This window comes from Cololabis saira, chromosome 1, assembly GCF_033807715.1.
Source record: "Cololabis saira isolate AMF1-May2022 chromosome 1, fColSai1.1, whole genome shotgun sequence".
In the NCBI taxonomy this organism is placed as follows: domain Eukaryota; kingdom Metazoa; phylum Chordata; class Actinopteri; order Beloniformes; family Belonidae; genus Cololabis; species Cololabis saira.
The window spans coordinates 46,581,659-46,607,202 of NC_084587.1; the positions used below are offsets into that span (position 1 = coordinate 46,581,659).

A 25,544-nucleotide genomic window follows, 5' to 3' on the forward strand; every position below is an offset into this window, starting at 1 on the left:
ATAACAGCTCCAGAGTACAGGAGTGCAGGTCTTTTTCATTACGAGAGACGTGAGCTGGTCTGATGCTGAGAACGTGAAACTGCCCTTTGTTGACTTACTCACCAAATATCAGCTTCCCAGTTCCTCAAATGAATTAACAGGGTTTCTTAAATGGACGAGCTAGAAAGTGCCAATGTTTTATCCTCAACTGGTGCTGCAGTCATGTGGACAATGTAAATACACTCATAACATGTAAGTACCAGTTTGTGAAAAACTATGTGCACCCCCTGACTTAATAGCCTCAAGAACCTTAAGAAACTCTTATCTTTATCACGTCACTATTATAAACAACACCCCTTAGTTTTATTGAACTATCTGAACCCATGAGAACCCAGACACAATTCTACTTGAGGAAACATATGGGTCATAACAGAGATGATGTTGCTATATCTGCGTCAGGAACCTCCCAGGACATTAGAAGCAGTGACACCTGTGTCACCGTGGTCCTTATGGGTTAAAACAGCAAACGTTGACTAAAGTGCTGTACAAATTCCACAGGTAAAGTGATACAACAAAACAAGTCTACATAAACATCCCTGGCTGTGTATGTAGACTTTGAACAAAAGGGGTGGCGTCAACCCTCCTCCCAAACTACAGCAAACTTCCCAACCAATCACAGACAGGGGGACGGTTTGTGCTTGTGCACATAAATTGCGTAATAAGGGAGACGCAAGCACCGACCATCTAACTTCAGGGTTCAGGCTGATGCAAAAGTCTTGTTGCAGTTCCTCCGCTGACCACTAGAGGCGGCTCCAAAATCAAGCCAATCTCCATTGACTTCCATGTTAAAATGTCAAACTTGTCAGCTAAACTAAACATATTTACAGCCTGGTTAAAAAATGTCAATGTTTGATTTCACAAACAGAAACATTAATGTGGAGGAGCACCAGAAGGAGGAGAAGAGATGAGCTGGCTCTCCCTGATGTTCTGCTTTAATTACCAACCGACATCATCCAGAAATTGCTTACTGTGCTTTTAAGGTTAAATTAAATTCACAAATGCTTATATATATATATATATATATATATATATATATATATATATATATATATATATATATATATATATATATATATATATATATATATATCCATCCATCCATTATCTATACCCGCTTTATCCCTTGCAGGGTCACGGGGGTCTGCTGGAGCCTATCCCAGCTCATTTCAGGTGAGAGGCAGGGGTTACACACTGGACAGGTCACCAGTCCATCACAGGGCCACATATAAACACACAAACCATGCTCACAACCACACTCACACCTACCGGCAATTTAGAATCACCAATTAACCTAATATGCATGTTTTTGGACTTAGTCGGCTGCATATATATGAAAAAAAACCATCATACCCCAAAAAAATTCTAACAAAAGGTTTTTCAGTGGATTATTGTAGTACTAGGTGTACTTAATGACATCCTAAAAGTCTACCAAAATCTGACCACCAGAAAGGTGTATTTTTCAAGATGGCGACCAAGGTGGCCAAGAAATCCCAGGTGAATAGGGTAAAATTTTTAACAAACAGATATCATCATGAAACTTCCCCAGTTAATTACTTACATGAAGACAAAAAAAATTGCATTGGAAGTTTTTTGAAATTGTATGTGTAACTATGCAAATTAGGTGTATCCCATTGAATATGCGCCAATTCGCATAAAGGAACATATATCTTAACATTGGATAAAGCTAGGTTAAAAATTATTGTTTGACCTTATTCACCTATCAGATACAAATTTACACAGGAGATTTTGGAAAACTCTTATCACTCTGCAGGCGGAGCGGAGCAGAGTGCCTGCGGAGGCTCACACCCTGTTTAACCAAGGAGACTGCTTCCGCGCGCGGTGCTTCCGCTCTGCTTCGGCGTCCGGTGGGTTTACGCTACAACTATCGTTGTAGCGCACTACAACTATCTAAAATCTGCATATTTCTACATCCAAGAAATGTGCCAACTCGAGACCAGACACCCTGATGTATATGCCAAATTTTCCAGGGGCTTTCATGTGATTCGCCGCAGCAACCAGTTCTGGGCAGGCCTTAGCTCAGACCTTGTCATTGAGCAGACCTTGATGCGGTCCCTGAAGGGTACTGGAGGCTTGACCCACGGAAGTGGAATGACTGAGGATTTGCGAGCACTGTGGACTATGTCCATTCCCATCACATCTGAGTACAACAACTCCATGCAGCAGTTCAATGACCTCACCTACACAACCAGCGAGCAACACCGAGAATCAACAGAAGCAAGGATGAAACGAGATTACGTAGATTTGGAAAAGATCAAGGAGAAACTTTCCTCTTGCACGCCATTCTCTCCTGACCCATCTCTGAGGAACATCGTTACTGGTGTTGTTGCCAAAGAGGATGTGAATGTGCATGACTTTGAGAATGTTGGGAACGAGATCCTTAAAAAAAATGGTTGGAAAACATGTTTTCGGAATCTCGTTCAAACGGAAGGATCGCGTAAAAACCCTTGCAGATGATTCCACCATCAAAAATGCCCAAGGCCGAAGCATTGATCCTACTCTGTTGTTCCAACAATTTTTGATGATGTCGAAAACTGGGCAATTTTCACTGGAAGATGTAATGAGCTATGAGCTCTGCTCATTCCCTGCAGCCCTGTTTGAAGACAAAGACATCTTCCGTAAAGCCAACAAGCCCCAACTAGCACAGGCAGTCATTGAGTTCTCAAGCAAGGGATCAAACAAAACTGTCCTCGATACTGTCCCACCAATTGAGCATTATGTCCTTGACGGTGGTTCCCTGGTTCACCGCCTGGCATGGAAAAGGGGTGACAGTTACGGTACCATTGCACAGTCATACGCAGACTTTACCACACGCCATTATGGTAAAGCAACTGTAGTTTTTGATGGTTATAGTGAACGTCCTTCCATCAAAGATAATACTCATCTGAGACGTGGAGAAAACACCCACCCGATCGTTAGCTTTAATGCAAAGACTGAGTTTGTGGGAAGAAAGGAGGATTTCCTTTCCAGATCTTGCAATAAACAAGGATTTATCAATCTTATGACTGAGGAGCTGGAGAAGAAGGGCTGCAGTGTTATCAATGCATCAGGTGATGCAGATGTTGACATAGTCAAAACTGCAGTCAAAGCATCAGAACATCAGACCACAACCTTGATAGGAGAGGATACAGACTTGCTTATTCTCCTGCTCTACTATGCTGAGACAAACAATAGAGACCTCTATTTTCGTTCAGATAAGTCCAAAGCTAGTAAAGTGTACAACATCAGAGAGATGAAACAAGTCCTGGGTAGTGAGTTGTGTTCCCCGTTGCTCTTTATTCATGCTTTCACAGGATGTGATACAACTTCCCGCATCTTTAGTGTCAGGAAAAAGTCAGCATTCCAGAAACTTGTGAAACGTGAATCAACCATCCAGTCCTGTGCAAATGTGTTTCTGCTCCCAAATCAGGCAAGGAATGTCATCGAGGACCATGGGAGCAAGGCAATGGCAGTGTTTTTTGGCGGCAAGAGTACGGATTCACTTGCTTCTTTGCGCTACAACCTTTTAAACAAGAAAATTGTTTCTGCTAAGTCATTTGTTACTCCAGAACTTCTCCCTCCTACAGAGTCCTCAACTAAATACCATTGTCAGAGAGTTTATTTCCAGATCATGGTGCGGATGGAAAAGGAGAGTGACATGAACCCAGTGGATTGGGGGTGGAAACTGGAGGGCAATATCTTCCTGCCAGTTATGACCAATAAGACTGCTGCCCCAGAAAGCCTCCTGCAGATGGTCCACTGTAATTGCAAAACCGCCTGCCGAACACAACGGTGCAGTTGCAGAGCATATGGACTACCATGCATGCCTGCTTGTAGGCCATGTCAAGTTGAAAACTGTGAGAATCTACAGAATCAACCTTTATGGGAGGAGGGGTGTGACGACGAACTGTGAAAGGAAAAAACAAAACAAAAATAAAAAAAACATACAAGATAAACAAGAAACAACTGCAGCGAACTTAAAAACATAAAAACAATGAAAAAAAAAGATAAAAATACAAAAGGAAAAAACAACTATAGGGGTTAGCGGTACTGAGCCTTCACGTGACGACCCTGTTTTGACTAATTTCACAGTACCACACTGTAGTAGTCAATGGATTTTTTAGACTACAGGTATAAAGAAAGCTCCTGAATACAGGATTAGAAATAGAAGTGAAACTGGAAATTGTACATTTAATATTTAATCATAACCAATTTCATAACCGTTTTATTAAATGTTAAATGTGCATGGCTAATAATGTCACTATAATTTAAATATTCTAATTAGATGCTTTTATCAAAAAACATGGGGTTTGGCACCAAAAATGCTTGCCTCTGTTAAAGAATAAGGAGCAATGGTTATTTTATGCGAATTGGCGCATATTCAATGAGATACGCCTAATTTGCATAGTTACACATACAATTTCAAAAAACTTCCAAGCTATTTTTTTTTGTCTTCATGTAGGTAATTAACCGGGGAAGTTTCATGATGATATCTGTTTGTTAAAAATCTTGAAAAATACACCTTTCTGGTGGTCAGATTTTGGTAGACTTTTAGGATGTCATTAAGTACACCTAGTACTACAATAATCCACTGAAAAACCTTTTGTTAGAATTTTTTTGGGGTCAAGTCATAAATGCAGCCGACTAACTGTGGGAGGAAGCCGGAGTAACCGGAGGGAACCCACGCAAGCACGGGGAGAACATGCAAACTACACACAGAAAGGCCCTGCTGGGCCTGGGAGTCGAACCAGTGGCAACAGTGCTAACCACTAAGCCACCGTGCTTAGTAGTATATATATATACATATATATATATATATATATATATATATATATATATATATATATATATATATATATATATATATATATATATATATATGTATATATATGTATATATATATATGTATATATATGTATATGTATATATATGTATATATATGTATATATATATATGTATATATATATATATATATATATATATATATATATATATATATATATATATATATATATATATATATATATATATATATATTTCCATCTTCCATTTCAATGCACACATTGTAAGAGACATTTTGAGACATTTTACTCATTGTCATCTCTTCTTTCATTTATGTGTCTAATGTTCTGAGACTTGTTAACTGTTCAGCAGCTGATGAATTTAACTCAAAATTTATTCTAATTTGAAACAAAACAAATTGTTATGATTTTGAAAGTTTTGTCAACATTTACAAATTATTCTGTGACTATCCTTGGTCAGGACTGGCCTTTATTTACACCATTTAAATAAATCATTTGCTATAGGCCTACACAGTGTCAAGTGTTTCTAATTTCTACACCATACAGACGTTAAACAATTGAATGCGTGTTCAGGGATGCAAGAAGCTGGTGGTGGGAGGAGAACAAGCCATGAAGGTTGGGGTCGTAGTACCAGCAAGAACTTTAATCTACTTTCACCCCTGGTTAGAACAGAAGTTTGATATTAGGTTTCTGAATCTGACTCTATATCATGTCATAGATTAAGAAGTTTTTAATTGTTAATTGATGAAACTGATGTACAGAAGCTCGAAATTGTTTAATCTTTTTTGTTGCAAAACCAGATGTTGCCTAGCAACAGGTGTGAGGTCACAATAGTGGTTTTAGAACCTATGACACAACAAAGACAAAGTATTCCACTCCAGAGAGCTCAGCATAACACATGTGAACAGACAACCTGGACACTTGTGCTGAACTTTGGAGAGGATTATTGAAAAGCAACAAACTTCCATGATAAGAAAAAACTGCAGGAATTCTAACGTAACGCCGGACAGAAACAATCTGTCCCAGTCACAGACGGACACTGCAACAGTTTCCAGTTGAGGCGAGAGAAACTCCACCGACATGCAGGATGTGCAAAAACATCACCGGTACCAGCTGCTTGTCCACAAGCGTGGACTCTCAAATTCATTGGATGATGAATTTGATGAGGAATTATCCTTGAAACCAGTGGACACTGAAACATTTCAGAAAGGTCACACAGACAGCGCTGTGACTCAAGCACTGGAGACAAAAGGAAGTGACAAGTGTTTTGTTACTGCAGACTGTTGTGGACTCCCATATTCACGTTGTTACGGTGACGCCTCCGGTCTGTGGGCACTGCGGAAACGTCACAAGTATGAGCTGCTTGCCCGCTACAGAGGGATCTCTGATCTAATAAACCAGAAGGAAGATGGCTCCAAGACTAAAGGCGACACCAGGTCTTGTCAGTTTGATGCCACAGAGGATTCGCTGGTGAATATGTTCAGCAAGATGGTCTTTAATGTTTTACAACAAAGAAAGACACGCTGCATCTCCAGCAAGGATTCCTCAGGACTGTGGGCCCTTCGTAAAAACCGCAGGTACAAGCTGCTTGCTCACTACAGAGGAATCTCTGAACCCATAAACAGAGAAAAAGAGCAGAAACAGACACAAAGCAGTTCCACTGATCAGACAAAGACATTAAGGAAGCTCATAATTCGCCGCTGTGGCAATAACCAAAGCTCGTTGCCACAGAAACATCCTTCTGGTTTGTGGGAACTGCACGCATCTCGCTGGGAACAGAAATACGACGAGATGGCGCGTGGCAGCAATAGCATCGCCACAACTAAAGACAAAGAACAGGACAACCGCAGCCCTGCAGATGAAATGATGAATGTGAAGAAGAAGACATTCATTGTCTGCCATCAAGGAAACAGAAGTGAGCTTTCACGATCTGGGCCCCAAGGGAAGAGGCGATGGACGAGACCTGCCGGCTCTAGGGAATCCTGGAGGGACAAGAGGGGGAGAACTCACCCCCCTCACAGAAACCAGGGCTCATTCCCCCCCAGGTTTTCCTCTAGTCTGAGGGAGCAGCGTGGACCTCGCTCCAGGAACAACTGTGAGCACAAGGGACAAACCAACGATCGTGTGGCCACTTTCAGACAGAACAACCTGGTGATTGTGGCACAGAATAGATCCCATGTCCCCCAGAACATAAACAGGGGGTCAAACCAGCACAAAGACTTCTCCCAGACACAGACTAGGAGGACGCAGCCCAGATATCCGGCCCAGACCGGATACAACAGATGGGACCATGGAGGTGCTGGTCAGCGTAGACGGCCACGTAAAAACTCCTACCAACACACTTCTGGAGCAGAGAATCCCACTCCACGATCCCCAAGCAACGTTTGGTGTCGTTTGGGGCCACGGATACGTGAACAATAGGCAAGGCAAGTTTATTTATATAGCACAATTCAACACAAGGTCATTCAAAGTGCTTTATATCAACATTAAAAGCGGCATGACATAATTAAACAGTAAATAACAAATAAAATTAAATAAAATTATGAGAAAAGAAGGTAAAATAATAAAAAGCACAAGTTACTGAAAACTAAGGGCAGTAGAATACAGCAGGTACACATCTCATTCGAGGTTTTCAGAAAGTATTTAATTTAAGCTGACAGTTTGACAGACCTCAGGTTTACAGGAAGTTTGTTCCACCGGTGAGGAGCAGAATAACTGAACTGCCTCACCTTGCTTGGTTCTGGTTCTTGGGAACCACAACAAAACAGATCCAGATGAACCTCAGGGGTCTGGGAGCTTCATAGGAACTAACAGATCAACCATGTGTTTTGGTCCAAGACCATTCAGGTCTTTGTAAACCAGCAGTAAGATTTTAAACTCTATCCTTTGACTCACTGGAAGCCAGTGTAGTGATTTCATGACCGGTGTAATGTGGTCCAGTTTCCTGGTGTTTGTATGGACTCTCAGCGTTCTGGATCAGCTGCAGCTGCCTGATAGATTTCTTGTTAAGGCCTGTAAAGATGCCATTGCAATAATCCAACACACTGAAAATGAATGCATGAATAAGTTTTTCCATGTCTTGTTTAGACAGAATCCCCTTAATTCTAGCAATGTTTTTCAGGTGGTAACAGGCAGATTTAGTGATAAACTTTAGATGGCTGTTGAAGTTCAGGTCTGAGTCAATAATTACACCAAGATTTCTGGCTTTATTTGTAGCTGTCAATGACATGGAGCCAAGGTGAGCGCTGATCTGTTCCCTTTCATTTTTAGGGCCAAAAATGATCACCTCAATAAAAGAGTCAGGCCAAGGAAGGGAGGACGACTTCAACATCACAGATGGAGGTGCTGGACAGCGTAGACGGCCACGTAAAAACTCCTACCATGCCACTTCTGGAGCAGAGAATCCCACTCCACGATCCCAAAGCAACGTTTGGTGTCGTTTGGGGCCACGGATACCTGAACAATAAAAGAGTCAGGCGGAGGAAGGGAGGACGACTTCATCCCCAACATCCCAGATGTTAACCTGAAAAGAACATTTGTCTAAATAAAAAAACAAATGTTATGTGAAGTCAGATATGAGCCATGTGTCAGATGATTATTACCTTCTATTAAGAGTGAATTTGAGCTATCATCTTGTACAAGTTGTTTTAGCCAACAGTACCATGCTACCCTACACTCCTCTTTTGATGGTCTGAGGGAAGGCTGAGCACAAAACTCATGCCCCGTGTGAGGGTCGAACTCACGACCTTCAGATTATGAGACTGACGCGCTGCCTACTGCGCCAACGAGGCCATGAAAGACCTCGAGGCATTGATTGTTCGGGGTACATGGACTTTCCAAGACTCTCCTTTACCTGGTATACGTAGTTGAATACCCGTCGGGTACGTGGCATATGCCATGTGCCCTGTCATGGCATGTGATGCCATGCCCTTTGCTTCTAGCATCTTGCTAAACACCACACTATAACTGAAAGTAGGTTGTTTAACTATTCCAAGAGATTTTAGCGTCTAGCTAAACACTACACTATAGGTGCCGTTTTTGGTCAATGTGAAATAGAAAAGAGGATGGAGCCTGGTCAAACAGCCATTCAGGAGATTACAATTAGCTTCAACGTCCCCAATATGTGTTTTGAAGGTTCCAACACAAATGGAGGTTCAGAGAGCATTTGAGCTATCATCTTGTACAAGTTGTTTTAGCCAATAGTACCATGCTACCCTACACTCCTCTTTTGATGGTAGTTTTTGGTCAATGTGAAATAGAAAAGAGGATGGAGCCTGGTCAAACAGCCATTCAGGAGATTACAACTAGCTTCAACGTCCCCAATAGGGGTTTTGAAGGTTCCAACACAAATGGAGGTCCAGAGAGCAGCTGAGGTATCATCTTGTACAAGTTTTTTAGCCAACAGTACCAGGCTACCCTACACTCCTCTTTTGATGGTCTGAGGGAAGGCTGAGCACAAAATTCATGCCCCGTGTGAGGGTCGAACTCACGACCTTCAGATTATGAGACTGACGCGCTACCTACTGCGCCAACGAGGCCATGAAAGACCTCGAGGCATTGATTGTTCGGGGTACATGGACTTTCCAAGACTCTCCTTTACCTGGTATACGTAGTTGAATACCCGTCGGGTACGTGGCATATGCCATGTGCCATGTCATGGCATGTGATGCCATGCCCTTTGCTTCTAGCATCTTGCTAAACACCACACTATAACTGAAAGTAGGTTGTTTAACTATTCCAAGAGATTTTAGCGTCTAGCTAAACACTACACTATAGGTGCCGTTTTTGGTCAATGTGAAATAGAAAAGAGGATGGATCCTGGTCAAACAGCCATTCAGGAGATTACAACTAGCTTCAACGTCCCCAATAGGTGTTTTGAAGGTCCCAACACAAATGGAGGTCCAGAGAGCATCTGAGGTATCATCCTGTACAAGTTGTTTAGCCAACAGTACCAGGCTAAACTACAATCCTCTTTTGATGTTAGTTTTTGGTCAATGTGAAATAGAAAAGAGGATGGAGCTTGGTCAAAAAGCCATTCAGGAGATTACAACTAGCTTCAACATCCCCAATAGGTGTTTTGAAGGTCCCAACACAAATGGAGGTCCAGAGAGCAGCTGAGGTATCATCTTGTACAAGTTTTTTAGCCAACAGTACCAGGCTACATTACACTCCTCTTTTGATGGTAGTTTTTGGTCAATGTGAAATAGAAAAGAGGATGGAGCTTGGTCAAACAGCCATTTAGGAGATTACAACTAGCTTCAACATCCCCAATAGGTGTTTTGAAGGTTCCAAAACAAATGGAGGTCCAGAGAGCATTTGAGGTATCATCCTGTACAAGTTGTTTAGCCAACAGTACCAGGGTAAACTACAATCCTCTTTTGATGTTAGTTTTTGGTCAATGTGAAATAGAAAAGAGGATGGATCCTGGTCAAACAGCCATTCAGGAGATTACAACTAGCTTCAACGTCCCCAATAGGTGTTTTGAAGGTTCCAACACAAATGGAGGTTCAGAGAGCATTTGAGCTATCATCTTGTACAAGTTGTTTTAGCCAACAGTACCATGCTACCCTACACTCCTCTTTTGATGGTCTGAGGGAAGGCTGAGCACAAAACTCATGCCCCGTGTGAGGGTCGAACTCACGACCTTCAGATTATGAGACTGACGCGCTGCCTACTGCGCCAACGAGGCCATGAAAGACCTCTAGGCATTGATTGTTCGGGGTACATGGACTTTCCAAGACTCTCCTTTACCTGGTATACGTAGTTGAATACCCGTCGGGTACGTGGCATGTGCCATGTGCCATGTCATGGCATGTAATGCCATGCCCTTTGCTTCTAGCATCTTGCTAAACACCACACTATAACTGAAAGTAGGTTGTTTAACTATTCCAAGAGACTTTAGCGTCTAGCTAAACACTACACTATAGGTGCCGTTTTTGGTCAATGTGAAATAGAAAAGAGGATGGAGCCTGATCAAACAGCCATTCAGGAGATTACAACTAACTTCAACGTCCCCAATAGGTGTTTTGAAGGTTCCAACACAAATGGAGGTTCAGAGAGCATTTGAGCTATCATCTTGTACAAGTTGTTTTAGCCAACAGTACCATGCTACCCTACACTCCTCTTTTGATGGTAGTTTTTGGTCAATGTGAAACAGAAAAGAGAATGGAGCCTGGTCAAACAGCCATTCAGGAGATTACAACTAGCTTCAACGTCCCCAATAGGTGTTTTGAAGGTTCCAACACAAATGGAGGTTCAGAGAGCATTTGAGCTATCATCTTGTACAAGTTGTTTTAGCCAACAGTACCATGCTACCCTACACTCCTCTTTTGATGGTCTGAGGGAAGGCTGAGCACAAAACTCATGCCCCGTGTGAGGGTCGAACTCACGACCTTCAGATTATGAGACTGACGCGCTGCCTACTGCACCAACGAGGCCATGAAAGACCGCGAGGCATTCATTGTTCGGGGTACATGGACTTTCCAAGACTCTCCTTTACCTGGTATACGTAGTTGAATACCCGTCGGGTATGTGGCATATGCCATGTGCCATGTCATGGCATGTAATGCTATGCCCTTTGCTTCTAGCATCTTGCTAAACACCACACTATAACTGAAAGTAGGTTGTTTAACTATTCCAAGAGATTTTAGCGTCTAGCTAAACACTACACTATAGGTGCCGTTTTTGGTCAATGTGAAATAGAAAAGAGGATGGAGCCTGGTCAAACAGCCATTCAGGAGATTACAAATAGCTTCAACGTCCCCAATAGGTGTTTTGAAGGTTCCAACACAAATGGAGGTTCAGAGAGCATTTGAGCTATCATCTTGTACAAGTTGTTTTAGCCAACAGTACCATGCTACCCTACACTCCTCTTTTGATGGTAGTTTTTGGTCAATGTGAAATAGAAAAGAGGATGGATCCTGGTCAAACAGCCATTCAGGAGATTACAACTAGCTTCAACGTCCCCAATAGGTGTTTTGAAGGTTCCAACACAAATGGAGGTTCAGAGAGCATTTGAGCTATCATCTTGTACAAGTTGTTTTAGCCAACAGTACCATGCTACCCTACACTCCTCTTTTGATGGTCTGAGGGAAGGCTGAGCACAAAACTCATGCCCCGTGTGAGGGTCGAACTCACGACCTTCAGATTATGAGACTGACGCGCTGCCTACTGCGCCAACGAGGCCATGAAAGACCTCTAGGCATTGATTGTTCGGGGTACATGGACTTTCCAAGACTCTCCTTTACCTGGTATACGTAGTTGAATACCCGTCTGGTACGTGGCATATGCCATGTGCCATGTCATGGCATGTAATGCCATGCCCTTTGCTCCTAGCATCTTGCAAATCACCACACTACAACTGAAAGTAGGTTGTTTAACTATTCCAAGAGATTTTAGCGTCTAGCTAAACACTACACTATAGGGGCTGTTTTTGGTCAATGTGAAATAGAAAAGAGGATGGTGCCTGATCAAACAGCCATTCAGGAGATTACAACAAGCTTCAACGTCCCCAATAGGTGTTTTGAAGGTTCCAACACAAATGGAGGTTCAGAGAGCATTTGAGCTATCATCTTGTACAAGTTGTTTTAGCCGACAGTACCATGCTACCCTACACTCCTCTTTTGATGGTAGTTTTTGGTCAATGTGAAATAGAAAAGAGGATGGATCCTGGTCAAACAGCCATTCAGGAGATTACAACTAGCTTCAACGTCCCCAATAGGTGTTTTGAAGGTTCCAACACAAATGGAGGTTCAGAGAGCATTTGAGCTATCATCTTGTACAAGTTGTTTTAGCCAACAGTACCATGCTACCCTACACTCCTCTTTTGATGGTCTGAGGGAAGGCTGAGCACAAAACTCATGCCCCGTGTGAGGGTCGAACTCACGACCTTCAGATTATGAGACTGACGCGCTGCCTACTGCGCCAACGAGGCCATGAAAGACCTCGAGGCATTGATTGTTCGGGGTACAGGGACTTTCCAAGACTCTCCTTTACCTGGTATACGTAGTTGAATACCCGTCGGGTACGTGGCATATGCCATGTGCCATGTCATGGCATGTAATGCCATGCCCTTTGCTTCTAGCATCTTGCTAAACACCACACTATAACTGAAAGTAGGTTGTTTAACTATTCCAAGAGATTTTAGCGTCTAGCTAAACACTACACTATAGGTGCCGTTTTTTGGTCAATGTGAAATAGAAAAGAGGATGGAGCCTGGTCAAACAGCCATTCAGGAGATTACAACTAGCTTCAACGTCCCCAATATGTGTTTTGAAGGTTCCAACACAAATGGAGGTTCAGAGAGCATTTGAGCTATCATCTTGTACAAGTTGTTTTAGCCAACAGTACCATGTTACCCTACACTCCTCTTTTGATGGTAGTTTTTGGTCAATGTGAAATAGAAAAGAGGATGGAGCCTGGTCAAACAGCCATTCAGGAGATTACAACTAGCTTCAACGTCCCCAATAGGTGTTTTGAAGGTTCCAACACAAATGGAGGTTCAGAGAGCATTTGAGCTATCATCTTGTACAAGTTGTTTTAGCCAACAGTACCATGCTACCCTACACTCCTCTTTTGATGGTCTGAGGGAAGGCTGAGCACAAAACTCATGCCCCGTGTGAGGGTCGAACTCAGGACCTTCAGATTATGAGACTGACGCGCTGCCTACTGCGCCAACGAGGCCATGAAAGACCTCGAGGCATTGATTGTTCGGGGTACATGGACTTTCCAAGACTCTCCTTTACCTGGTATACGTAGTTGAATACCCGTCGGGTACGTGGCATATGCCATGTGCCATGTCATGGCATGTAATGCCATGCCCTTTGCTTCTAGCATCTTGCTAAACACCACACTATAACTGAAAGTAGGTTGTTTAACTATTCCAAGAGATTTTAGCGTCTAGCTAAACACTACACTATAGGTGCCGTTTTTTGGTCAATGTGAAATAGAAAAGAGGATGGAGCCTGGTCAAACAGCCATTCAGGAGATTACAACTAGCTTCAACGTCCCCAATATGTGTTTTGAAGGTTCCAACACAAATGGAGGTTCAGAGAGCATTTGAGCTATCATCTTGTACAAGTTGTTTTAGCCAACAGTACCATGTTACCCTACACTCCTCTTTTGATGGTAGTTTTTGGTCAATGTGAAATAGAAAAGAGGATGGAGCCTGGTCAAACAGCCATTCAGGAGATTACAACTAGCTTCAACGTCCCCAATAGGTGTTTTGAAGGTTCCAACACAAATGGAGGTTCAGAGAGCATTTGAGCTATCATCTTGTACAAGTTGTTTTAGCCAACAGTACCATGCTACCCTACACTCCTCTTTTGATGGTCTGAGGGACGGCTGAGCACAAAACTCATGCCCCGTGTGAGGGTCAAACTCACGACCTTCAGATTATGAGACTGACGCGCTGCCTACTGCGCCAACGAGGCCATGAAAGACATCGAGGCATTGATTGTTCGGGGTACATGGACTTTCCAAGACTCTCCTTTACCTGGTATACGTAGTTGAATACCCGTCGGGTACGTGGCATATGCCATGTGCCATGTCATGGCATGTAATGCCATGCTCTTTGCTTCTAGCATCTTGCTAAACACCACACTATAACTGAAAGTAGGTTGTTTAACTATTCCAAGAGATTTTAGCGTCTAGCTAAACACTACACTATAGGTGCCGTTTTTGGTCAATGTGAAATAGAAAAGAGGATGGAGCCTGGTCAAACAGCCATTCAGGAGATTACAATTAGCTTCAACGTCCCCAATAGGTGTTTTGAAGGTTCCAACACAAATGGAGGTTCAGAGAGCATTTGAGCTATCATCTTGTACAAGTTGTTTTAGCCAATAGTACCATGCTACCCTACACTCCTCTTTTGATGGTAGTTTTTGGTCAATGTGAAATAGAAAAGAGGATGGAGCCTGGTCCAACAGCCATTCAGGAGATTACAACTAGCTTCAACGTCCCCAATATGTGTTTTGAAGGTTCCAACACAAATGGAGGTTCAGAGAGCATTTGAGCTATCATCTTGTACAAGTTGTTTTAGCCAACAGTACCATGCTACCCTACACTCCTCTTTTGATGGTCTGAGGGAAGGCTGAGCACAAAACTCATGCCCCGTGTGAGGGTCGAACTCACGACCTTCAGATTATGAGACTGACGCGCTGCCTACTGCGCCAACGAGGCCATGAAAGTCCTCTAGGCATTGATTGTTCGGGGTACATGGACTTTCCAAGACTCTCCTTTACCTGGTATACGTAGTTGAATACCCGTCGGGTACGTGGCATATGCCATGTGCCATGTCATGGCATGTAATGCCATGCCCTTTGCTTCTAGCATCTTGCTAGACACCACACTATAACTGAAAGTAGGTTGTTTAACTATTCCAAGAGATTTTAGCGTCTAGCTAAACACTACACTATAGGTGCCGTTTTTGGTCAATGTGAAATAGAAAAGAGGATGGAGCCTGGTCAAACAGCCATTCAGGAGATTACAACTAGCTTCAACGTCCCCAATAGGTGTTTTGAAGGTTCCAACACAAATGGAGGTTCAGAGAGCATTTGAGCTATCATCTTGTACAAGTTGTTTTAGCCAACAGTACCATGCTACCCTACACTCCTCTTCTGATGGTCTGAGGGAAGGCTGAGCACAAAACTCATGCCCCGTGTGAGGGTTGAACTCACGACCTTCAGATTATGAGACTGACGCGCTGCCTACTGCGCCAACGAGGCCATGAAAGACCTCGAGGCATTGATTGTTCGGGGTACATGGACTTTCCAAGACTCTCCTTTACCTGGTATACGTAGTTGAATACCCGTCGGGTACGTGGCATATGCCATGTGCCATGTCATGGCATGTAATGCCATGCCCTTTGCTTCTAGCATCTTGCTAAACACCACACTATAACTGAAAGTAGGTTGTTTAACTATTCCAAGAGATTTTAGCGTCTAGCTAAACACTACACTATAGGTGCCGTTTTTGGTCAATGTGAAATAGAAAAGAGGATGGAGCCTGGTCAAACAGCCATTCAGGAGAATACAATTAGCTTCAACGTCCCCAATAGGTGTTTTGAAGGTTCCAACACAAATGGAGGTTCAGAGAGCATTTGAGCTATCATCTTGTACAAGTTGTTTTAGCCAATAGTACCATGCTACCCTACACTCCTCTTTTGATGGTAGTTTTTGGTCAATGTGAAATAGAAAAGAGGATGGAGCCTGGTCAAACAGCCATTCAGGAGATTACAACTAGCTTCAACGTCCCCAATATGTGTTTTGAAGGTTCCAACACAAATGGAGGTTCAGAGAGCATTTGAGCTATCATCTTGTACAAGTTGTTTTAGCCAACAGTACCATGCTACCCTACACTCCTCTTTTGATGGTAGTTTTTGGTCAATGTGAAATAGAAAAGAGGATGGAGCCTGGTCAAACAGCCATTCAGGAGATTACAACTAGCTTCAACGTCCCCAATAGGTGTTTTGAAGGTTCCAACACAAATGGAGGTTCAGAGAGCATTTGAGCTATCATCTTGTACAAGTTGTTTTAGCCAACAGTACCATGCTACCCTACACTCCTCTTTTGATGGTCTGAGGGAAGGCTGAGCACAAAACTCATGCCCCGTGTGAGGGTCGAACTCACGACCTTCAGATTATGAGACTGACGCGCTGCCTACTGCGCCAACGAGGCCATGAAAGACCTCGAGGCATTGATTGTTCGGGGTACATGGACTTTCCAAGACTCTCCTTTACCTGGTATACGTAGTTGAATACTGTCGGGTACGTGGCATATGCCATGTGCCATGTCATGGCATGTAATGCCATGCCCTTTGCTTCTAGCATCTTGCTAAACACCACACTATAACTGAAAGTATTTTGTTTAACTATTCCAAGAGATTTTAGCGTCTAGCTAAACACTACACTATAGGTGCCGTTTTTTGGTCAATGTGAAATAGAAAAGAGGATGGAGCCTGGTCAAACAGCCATTCAGGAGATTACAACTAGCTTCAACGTCCCCAATATGTGTTTTGAAGGTTCCAACACAAATGGAGGTTCAGAGAGCATTTGAGCTATCATCTTGTACAAGTTGTTTTAGCCAACAGTACCATGTTACCCTACACTCCTCTTTTGATGGTAGTTTTTGGTCAATGTGAAATAGAAAAGAGGATGGAGCCTGGTCAAACAGCCATTCAGGAGATTACAACTAGCTTCAACGTCCCCAATAGGTGTTTTGAAGGTTCCAACACAAATGGAGGTTCAGAGAGCATTTGAGCTATCATCTTGTACAAGTTGTTTTAGCCAACAGTACCATGCTACCCTACACTCCTCTTTTGATGGTCTGAGGGACGGCTGAGCACAAAACTCATGCCCCGTGTGAGGGTCGAACTCACGACCTTCAGATTATGAGACTGACGCGCTGCCTACTGCGCCAACGAGGCCATGAAAGACATCGAGGCATTGATTGTTCGGGGTACATGGACTTTCCAAGACTCTCCTTTACCTGGTATACGTAGTTGAATACCCGTCGGGTACGTGGCATATGCCATGTGCCATGTCATGGCATGTAATGCCATGCTCTTTGCTTCTAGCATCTTGCTAAACACCACACTATAACTGAAAGTAGGTTGTTTAACTATTCCAAGAGATTTTAGCGTCTAGCTAAACACTACACTATAGGTGCCGTTTTTGGTCAATGTGAAATAGAAAAGAGGATGGAGCCTGGTCAAACAGCCATTCAGGAGATTACAACTAGCTTCAACGTCCCCAATATGTGTTTTGAAGGTTCCAACACAAATGGAGGTTCAGAGAGCATTTGAGCTATCATCTTGTACAAGTTGTTTTAGCCAACAGTACCATGTTACCCTACACTCCTCTTTTGATGGTAGTTTTTGGTCAATGTGAAATAGAAAAGAGGATGGAGCCTGGTCAAACAGCCATTCAGGAGATTACAACTAGCTTCAACGTCCCCAATAGGTGTTTTGAAGGTTCCAACACAAATGGAGGTTCAGAGAGCATTTGAGCTATCATCTTGTACAAGTTGTTTTAGCCAACAGTACCATGCTACCCTACACTCCTCTTTTGATGGTCTGAGGGACGGCTGAGCACAAAACTCATGCCCCGTGTGAGGGTCAAACTCACGACCTTCAGATTATGAGACTGACGCGCTGCCTACTGCGCCAACGAGGCCATGAAAGACATCGAGGCATTGATTGTTCGGGGTACATGGACTTTCCAAGACTCTCCTTTACCTGGTATACGTAGTTGAATACCCGTCGGGTACGTGGCATATGCCATGTGCCATGTCATGGCATGTAATGCCATGCTCTTTGCTTCTAGCATCTTGCTAAACACCACACTATAACTGAAAGTAGGTTGTTTAACTATTCCAAGAGATTTTAGCGTCTAGCTAAACACTACACTATAGGTGCCGTTTTTGGTCAATGTGAAATAGAAAAGAGGATGGAGCCTGGTCAAACAGCCATTCAGGAGATTACAATTAGCTTCAACGTCCCCAATAGGTGTTTTGAAGGTTCCAACACAAATGGAGGTTCAGAGAGCATTTGAGCTATCATCTTGTACAAGTTGTTTTAGCCAATAGTACCATGCTACCCTACACTCCTCTTTTGATGGTAGTTTTTGGTCAATGTGAAATAGAAAAGAGGATGGAGCCTGGTCCAACAGCCATTCAGGAGATTACAACTAGCTTCAACGTCCCCAATATGTGTTTTGAAGGTTCCAACACAAATGGAGGTTCAGAGAGCATTTGAGCTATCATCTTGTACAAGTTGTTTTAGCCAACAGTACCATGCTACCCTACACTCCTCTTTTGATGGTCTGAGGGAAGGCTGAGCACAAAACTCATGCCCCGTGTGAGGGTCGAACTCACGACCTTCAGATTATGAGACTGACGCGCTGCCTACTGCGCCAACGAGGCCATGAAAGTCCTCTAGGCATTGATTGTTCGGGGTACATGGACTTTCCAAGACTCTCCTTTACCTGGTATACGTAGTTGAATACCCGTCGGGTACGTGGCATATGCCATGTGCCATGTCATGGCATGTAATGCCATGCCCTTTGCTTCTAGCATCTTGCTAGACACCACACTATAACTGAAAGTAGGTTGTTTAACTATTCCAAGAGATTTTAGCGTCTAGCTAAACACTACACTATAGGTGCCGTTTTTGGTCAATGTGAAATAGAAAAGAGGATGGAGCCTGGTCAAACAGCCATTCAGGAGATTACAACTAGCTTCAACGTCCCCAATAGGTGTTTTGAAGGTTCCAACACAAATGGAGGTTCAGAGAGCATTTGAGCTATCATCTTGTACAAGTTGTTTTAGCCAACAGTACCATGCTACCCTACACTCCTCTTCTGATGGTCTGAGGGAAGGCTGAGCACAAAACTCATGCCCCGTGTGAGGGTTGAACTCACGACCTTCAGATTATGAGACTGACGCGCTGCCTACTGCGCCAACGAGGCCATGAAAGACCTCGAGGCATTGATTGTTCGGGGTACATGGACTTTCCAAGACTCTCCTTTACCTGGTATACGTAGTTGAATACCCGTCGGGTACGTGGCATATGCCATGTGCCATGTCATGGCATGTAATGCCATGCCCTTTGCTTCTAGCATCTTGCTAAACACCACACTATAACTGAAAGTAGGTTGTTTAACTATTCCAAGAGATTTTAGCGTCTAGCTAAACACTACACTATAGGTGCCGTTTTTGGTCAATGTGAAATAGAAAAGAGGATGGAGCCTGGTCAAACAGCCATTCAGGAGAATACAATTAGCTTCAACGTCCCCAATAGGTGTTTTGAAGGTTCCAACACAAATGGAGGTTCAGAGAGCATTTGAGCTATCATCTTGTACAAGTTGTTTTAGCCAATAGTACCATGCTACCCTACACTCCTCTTTTGATGGTAGTTTTTGGTCAATGTGAAATAGAAAAGAGGATGGAGCCTGGTCAAACAGCCATTCAGGAGATTACAACTAGCTTCAACGTCCCCAATATGTGTTTTGAAGGTTCCAACACAAATGGAGGTTCAGAGAGCATTTGAGCTATCATCTTGTACAAGTTGTTTTAGCCAACAGTACCATGCTACCCTACACTCCTCTTTTGATGGTAGTTTTTGGTCAATGTGAAATAGAAAAGAGGATGGAGCCTGGTCAAACAGCCATTCAGGAGATTACAACTAGCTTCAACGTCCCCAATAGGTGTTTTGAAGGTTCCAACACAAATGGAGGTTCAGAGAGCATTTGAGCTATCATCTTGTACAAGTTGTTTTAGCCAACAGTACCATGCTACCCTACACTCCTCTTTTGATGGTCTGAGGGAAGGCTGAGCACAAAACTCATGCCCCGTGTGAGGGTCGAACTCACGACCTTCAGATTATGAGACTGACGCGCTGCCTACTGCGCCAACGAGGCCATGAAAGACCTCGAGGCATTGATTGTTCGGGGTACATGGACTTTCCAAGACTCTCCTTTACCTGGTATACGTAGTTGAATACTGTCGGGTACGTGGCATATGCCATGTGCCATGTCATGGCATGTAATGCCATGCCCTTTGCTTCTAGCATCTTGCTAAACACCACACTATAACTGAAAGTATTTTGTTTAACTATTCCAAGAGATTTTAGCGTCTAGCTAAACACTACACTATAGGTGCCGTTTTTTGGTCAATGTGAAATAGAAAAGAGGATGGAGCCTGGTCAAACAGCCATTCAGGAGATTACAACTAGCTTCAACGTCCCCAATATGTGTTTTGAAGGTTCCAACACAAATGGAGGTTCAGAGAGCATTTGAGCTATCATCTTGTACAAGTTGTTTTAGCCAACAGTACCATGTTACCCTACACTCCTCTTTTGATGGTAGTTTTTGGTCAATGTGAAATAGAAAAGAGGATGGAGCCTGGTCAAACAGCCATTCAGGAGATTACAACTAGCTTCAACGTCCCCAATAGGTGTTTTGAAGGTTCCAACACAAATGGAGGTTCAGAGAGCATTTGAGCTATCATCTTGTACAAGTTGTTTTAGCCAACAGTACCATGCTACCCTACACTCCTCTTTTGATGGTCTGAGGGACGGCTGAGCACAAAACTCATGCCCCGTGTGAGGGTCGAACTCACGACCTTCAGATTATGAGACTGACGCGCTGCCTACTGCGCCAACGAGGCCATGAAAGACATCGAGGCATTGATTGTTCGGGGTACATGGACTTTCCAAGACTCTCCTTTACCTGGTATACGTAGTTGAATACCCGTCGGGTACGTGGCATATGCCATGTGCCATGTCATGGCATGTAATGCCATGCTCTTTGCTTCTAGCATCTTGCTAAACACCACACTATAACTGAAAGTAGGTTGTTTAACTATTCCAAGAGATTTTAGCGTCTAGCTAAACACTACACTATAGGTGCCGTTTTTGGTCAATGTGAAATAGAAAAGAGGATGGAGCCTGGTCAAACAGCCATTCAGGAGATTACAATTAGCTTCAACGTCCCCAATAGGTGTTTTGAAGGTTCCAACACAAATGGAGGTTCAGAGAGCATTTGAGCTATCATCTTGTACAAGTTGTTTCAGCCAATAGTACCATGCTACCCTACACTCCTCTTTTGATGGTAGTCTTTGGTCAATGTGAAATAGAAAAGAGGATGGAGCCTGGTCAAACAGCCATTCAGGAGATTACAACTAGCTTCAACGTCCCCAATATGTGTTTTGAAGGTTCCAACACAAATGGAGGTTCAGAGAGCATTTGAGCTATCATCTTGTACAAGTTGTTTTAGCCAACAGTACCATGCTACCCTACACTCCTCTTTTGATGGTAGTTTTTGGTCAATGTGAAATAGAAAAGAGGATGGAGCCTGGTCAAAAAGCCATTCAGGAGATTACAACTAGCTTCAACGTCCCCAATAGGTGTTTTGAAGGTTCCAACACAAATGGAGGTTCAGAGAGCATTTGAGCTATCATCTTGTACAAGTTGTTTTAGCCAACAGTACCATGCTACCCTACACTCCTCTTTTGATGGTCTGAGGGAAGGCTGAGCACAAAACTCATGCCCCGTGTGAGGGTCGAACTCACGACCTTCAGATTATGAGACTGACGCGCTGCCTACTGCGCCAACGAGGCCATGAAAGCCCTCTAGGCATTGATTGTTCGGGGTACATGGACTTTCCAAGACTCTCCTTTACCTGGTATACGTAGTTGAATACCCGTCGGGTACGTGGCATATGCCATGTGCCATGTCATGGCATGTAATGCCATGCCCTTTGCTTCTAGCATCTTGCTAGACACCACACTATAACTGAAAGTAGGTTGTTTAACTATTCCAAGAGATTTTAGCGTCTAGCTAAACACTACACTATAGGTGCCGTTTTTGGTCAATGTGAAATAGAAAAGAGGATGGAGCCTGGTCAAACAGCCATTCAGGAGATTACAATTAGCTTCAACGTCCCCAATAGGTGTTTTGAAGGTTCCAACACAAATGGAGGTTCAGAGAGCATTTGAGCTATCATCTTGTACAAGTTGTTTTAGCCAACAGTACCATGCTACCCTACACTCCTCTTTTGATGGTCTGAGGGAAGGCTGAGCACAAAACTCATGCCCCGTGTGAGGGTTGAACTCACGACCTTCAGATTATGAGACTGACGCGCTGCCTACTGCGCCAACGAGGCCATGAAAGACCTCGAGGCATTGATTGTTCGGGGTACATGGACTTTCCAAGACTCTCCTTTACCTGGTATACGTAGTTGAATACCCGTCGGGTACGTGGCATATGCCATGTGCCATGTCATGGCATGTAATGCCATGCCCTTTGCTTCTAGCATCTTGCTAAACACCACACTATAACTGAAAGTAGGTTGTTTAACTATTCCAAGAGATTTTAGCGTCTAGCTAAACACTACACTATAGGTGCCGTTTTTGGTCAATGTGAAATAGAAAAGAGGATGGAGCCTGGTCAAACAGCCATTCAGGAGATTACAATTAGCTTCAACGTCCCCAATAGGTGTTTTGAAGGTTCCAACACAAATGGAGGTTCAGAGAGCATTTGAGCTATCATCTTGTACAAGTTGTTTTAGCCAATAGTACCATGCTACCCTACACTCCTCTTTTGATGGTAGTTTTTGGTCAATGTGAAATAGAAAAGAGGATGGAGCCTGGTCAAACAGCCATTCAGGAGATTACAACTAGCTTCAACGTCCCCAATATGTGTTTTGAAGGTTCCAACACAAATGGAGGTTCAGAGAGCATTTGAGCTATCATCTTGTACAAGTTGTTTTAGCCAACAGTACCATGCTACCCTACACTCCTCTTTTGATGGTAGTTTTTGGTCAATGTGAAATAGAAAAGAGGATGGAGCCTGGTCAAAAAGCCATTCAGGAGATTACAACTAGCTTCAACGTCCCCAATAGGTGTTTTGAAGGTTCCAACACAAATGGAGGTTCAGAGAGCATTTGAGCTATCATCTTGTACAAGTTGTTTTAGCCAACAGTACCATGCTACCCTACACTCCTCTTTTGATGGTCTGAGGGAAGGCTGAGCACAAAACTCATGCCCCGTGTGAGGGTCGAACTCACGACCTTCAGATTATGAGACTGACGCGCTGCCTACTGCGACAACGAGGCCATGAAAGACCTCGAGGCATTGATTGTTCGGGGTACATGGACTTTCCAAGACTCTCCTTTACCTGGTATACGTAGTTGAATACCCGTCGGGTACGTGGCATATGCCATGTGCCATGTCATGGCATGTAATGCCATGCCCTTTGCTTCTAGCATCTTGCTAAACACCACACTATAACTGAAAGTAGGTTGTTTAACTATTCCAAGAGATTTTAGCGTCTAGCTAAACACTACACTATAGGTGCCGTTTTTGGTCAATGTGAAATAGAAAAGAGGATGGAGCCTGGTCAAACAGCCATTCAGGAGATTACAATTAGCTTCAACGTCCCCAATAGGTGTTTTGAAGGTTCCAACACAAATGGAGGTTCAGAGAGCATTTGAGCTATCATTTTGTACAAGTTGTTTTAGCCAATAGTACCATGCTACCCTACACTCCTCTTTTGATGGTAGTTTTTGGTCAATGTGAAATAGAAAAGAGGATGGAGCCTGGTCAAACAGCCATTCAGGAGATTACAACTAGCTTCAACGTCCCCAATAGGTGTTTTGAAGGTTCCAACACAAATGGAGGTTCAGAGAGCATTTGAGCTATCATCTTGTACAAGTTGTTTTAGCCAACAGTACCATGCTACCCTACACTCCTCTTTTGATGGTAGTTTTTGGTCAATGTGAAATAGAAAAGAGGATGGAGCCTGGTCAAAAAGCCATTCAGGAGATTACAACTAGCTTCAACGTCCCCAATAGGTGTTTTGAAGGTTCCAACACAAATGGAGGTTCAGAGAGCATTTGAGCTATCATCTTGTACAAGTTGTTTTAGCCAACAGTACCATGCTACCCTACACTCCTCTTTTGATGGTCTGAGGGAAGGCTGAGCACAAAACTCATGCCCCGTGTGAGGGTCGAACTCACGACCTTCAGATTATGAGACTGACGCGCTGCCTACTGCGCCAACGAGGCCATGAAAGACCTCGAGGCATTGATTGTTCGGGGTACATGGACTTTCCAAGACTCTCCTTTACCTGGTATACGTAGTTGAATACCCGTCGGGTACGTGGCATGTGCCATGTGCCATGTCATGGCATGTAATGCCATGCCCTTTGCTTCTAGCATCTTGCTAAACACCACACTATAACTGAAAGTAGGTTGTTTAACTATTCCAAGAGATTTTAGCGTCTAGCTAAACACTACACTATAGGTGCCGTTTTTGGTCAATGTGAAATAGAAAAGAGGATGGAGCCTGGTCAAACAGCCATTCAGGAGATTACAACTAGCTTCAACGTCCCCAATAGGTGTTTTGAAGGTTCCAACACAAATGGAGGTTCAGAGAGCATTTGAGCTATCATCTTGTACAAGTTGTTTTAGCCAACAGTACCATGCTACCCTACACTCCTCTTCTGATGGTCTGAGGGAAGGCTGAGCACAAAACTCATGCCCCGTGTGAGGGTTGAACTCACGACCTTCAGATTATGAGACTGACGCGCTGCCTACTGCGCCAACGAGGCCATGAAAGACCTCGAGGCATTGATTGTTCGGGGTACATGGACTTTCCAAGACTCTCCTTTACCTGGTATACGTAGTTGAATACCCGTCGGGTACGTGGCATATGCCATGTGCCATGTCATGGCATGTAATGCCATGCCCTTTGCTTCTAGCATCTTGCTAAACACCACACTATAACTGAAAGTAGGTTGTTTAACTATTCCAAGAGATTTTAGCGTCTAGCTAAACACTACACTATAGGTGCCGTTTTTGGTCAATGTGAAATAGAAAAGAGGATGGAGCCTGGTCAAACAGCCATTCAGGAGAATACAATTAGCTTCAACGTCCCCAATAGGTGTTTTGAAGGTTCCAACACAAATGGAGGTTCAGAGAGCATTTGAGCTATCATCTTGTACAAGTTGTTTTAGCCAATAGTACCATGCTACCCTACACTCCTCTTTTGATGGTAGTTTTTGGTCAATGTGAAATAGAAAAGAGGATGGAGCCTGGTCAAACAGCCATTCAGGAGATTACAACTAGCTTCAACGTCCCCAATATGTGTTTTGAAGGTTCCAACACAAATGGAGGTTCAGAGAGCATTTGAGCTATCATCTTGTACAAGT

General features: G+C 43.4%; 22 non-coding genes across 22 annotated transcripts; all 22 read right to left on the bottom strand.

Moving 5' to 3' along the window:
• Positions 1-8,556: 8,556 nt before the first annotated feature.
• On the bottom strand, positions 8,557-8,629 carry trnam-cau (transfer RNA methionine (anticodon CAU)). The gene has a single exon. It is a non-coding gene; the product is annotated as a tRNA-Met (tRNA).
• Positions 8,630-9,303: 674 nt separating this feature from the next.
• Positions 9,304-9,376, bottom strand: trnam-cau (transfer RNA methionine (anticodon CAU)). The gene has a single exon. It is a non-coding gene; the product is annotated as a tRNA-Met (tRNA).
• A 1,078-nt stretch (positions 9,377-10,454) lies between these two features.
• trnam-cau (transfer RNA methionine (anticodon CAU)) lies at positions 10,455-10,527 on the bottom strand. The gene has a single exon. It is a non-coding gene; the product is annotated as a tRNA-Met (tRNA).
• Positions 10,528-11,202: 675 nt separating this feature from the next.
• On the bottom strand, positions 11,203-11,275 carry trnam-cau (transfer RNA methionine (anticodon CAU)). Its single transcript has one exon. It is a non-coding gene; the product is annotated as a tRNA-Met (tRNA).
• A 675-nt stretch (positions 11,276-11,950) lies between these two features.
• trnam-cau (transfer RNA methionine (anticodon CAU)) lies at positions 11,951-12,023 on the bottom strand. Its single transcript has one exon. It is a non-coding gene; the product is annotated as a tRNA-Met (tRNA).
• A 675-nt stretch (positions 12,024-12,698) lies between these two features.
• On the bottom strand, positions 12,699-12,771 carry trnam-cau (transfer RNA methionine (anticodon CAU)). Its single transcript has one exon. It is a non-coding gene; the product is annotated as a tRNA-Met (tRNA).
• A 676-nt stretch (positions 12,772-13,447) lies between these two features.
• On the bottom strand, positions 13,448-13,520 carry trnam-cau (transfer RNA methionine (anticodon CAU)). The gene has a single exon. It is a non-coding gene; the product is annotated as a tRNA-Met (tRNA).
• A 676-nt stretch (positions 13,521-14,196) lies between these two features.
• Positions 14,197-14,269, bottom strand: trnam-cau (transfer RNA methionine (anticodon CAU)). Its single transcript has one exon. It is a non-coding gene; the product is annotated as a tRNA-Met (tRNA).
• Positions 14,270-14,944: 675 nt separating this feature from the next.
• trnam-cau (transfer RNA methionine (anticodon CAU)) lies at positions 14,945-15,017 on the bottom strand. The gene has a single exon. It is a non-coding gene; the product is annotated as a tRNA-Met (tRNA).
• Positions 15,018-15,489: 472 nt separating this feature from the next.
• trnam-cau (transfer RNA methionine (anticodon CAU)) lies at positions 15,490-15,562 on the bottom strand. Its single transcript has one exon. It is a non-coding gene; the product is annotated as a tRNA-Met (tRNA).
• An 878-nt stretch (positions 15,563-16,440) lies between these two features.
• trnam-cau (transfer RNA methionine (anticodon CAU)) lies at positions 16,441-16,513 on the bottom strand. The gene has a single exon. It is a non-coding gene; the product is annotated as a tRNA-Met (tRNA).
• A 675-nt stretch (positions 16,514-17,188) lies between these two features.
• trnam-cau (transfer RNA methionine (anticodon CAU)) lies at positions 17,189-17,261 on the bottom strand. The gene has a single exon. It is a non-coding gene; the product is annotated as a tRNA-Met (tRNA).
• A 675-nt stretch (positions 17,262-17,936) lies between these two features.
• trnam-cau (transfer RNA methionine (anticodon CAU)) lies at positions 17,937-18,009 on the bottom strand. Its single transcript has one exon. It is a non-coding gene; the product is annotated as a tRNA-Met (tRNA).
• Positions 18,010-18,684: 675 nt separating this feature from the next.
• On the bottom strand, positions 18,685-18,757 carry trnam-cau (transfer RNA methionine (anticodon CAU)). The gene has a single exon. It is a non-coding gene; the product is annotated as a tRNA-Met (tRNA).
• A 472-nt stretch (positions 18,758-19,229) lies between these two features.
• Positions 19,230-19,302, bottom strand: trnam-cau (transfer RNA methionine (anticodon CAU)). Its single transcript has one exon. It is a non-coding gene; the product is annotated as a tRNA-Met (tRNA).
• Positions 19,303-20,180: 878 nt separating this feature from the next.
• Positions 20,181-20,253, bottom strand: trnam-cau (transfer RNA methionine (anticodon CAU)). Its single transcript has one exon. It is a non-coding gene; the product is annotated as a tRNA-Met (tRNA).
• Positions 20,254-20,928: 675 nt separating this feature from the next.
• trnam-cau (transfer RNA methionine (anticodon CAU)) lies at positions 20,929-21,001 on the bottom strand. Its single transcript has one exon. It is a non-coding gene; the product is annotated as a tRNA-Met (tRNA).
• Positions 21,002-21,879: 878 nt separating this feature from the next.
• On the bottom strand, positions 21,880-21,952 carry trnam-cau (transfer RNA methionine (anticodon CAU)). Its single transcript has one exon. It is a non-coding gene; the product is annotated as a tRNA-Met (tRNA).
• A 472-nt stretch (positions 21,953-22,424) lies between these two features.
• On the bottom strand, positions 22,425-22,497 carry trnam-cau (transfer RNA methionine (anticodon CAU)). Its single transcript has one exon. It is a non-coding gene; the product is annotated as a tRNA-Met (tRNA).
• An 878-nt stretch (positions 22,498-23,375) lies between these two features.
• trnam-cau (transfer RNA methionine (anticodon CAU)) lies at positions 23,376-23,448 on the bottom strand. Its single transcript has one exon. It is a non-coding gene; the product is annotated as a tRNA-Met (tRNA).
• Positions 23,449-24,326: 878 nt separating this feature from the next.
• trnam-cau (transfer RNA methionine (anticodon CAU)) lies at positions 24,327-24,399 on the bottom strand. Its single transcript has one exon. It is a non-coding gene; the product is annotated as a tRNA-Met (tRNA).
• Positions 24,400-24,871: 472 nt separating this feature from the next.
• On the bottom strand, positions 24,872-24,944 carry trnam-cau (transfer RNA methionine (anticodon CAU)). The gene has a single exon. It is a non-coding gene; the product is annotated as a tRNA-Met (tRNA).
• Between the last annotated feature and the right edge of the window lie 600 nt (positions 24,945-25,544).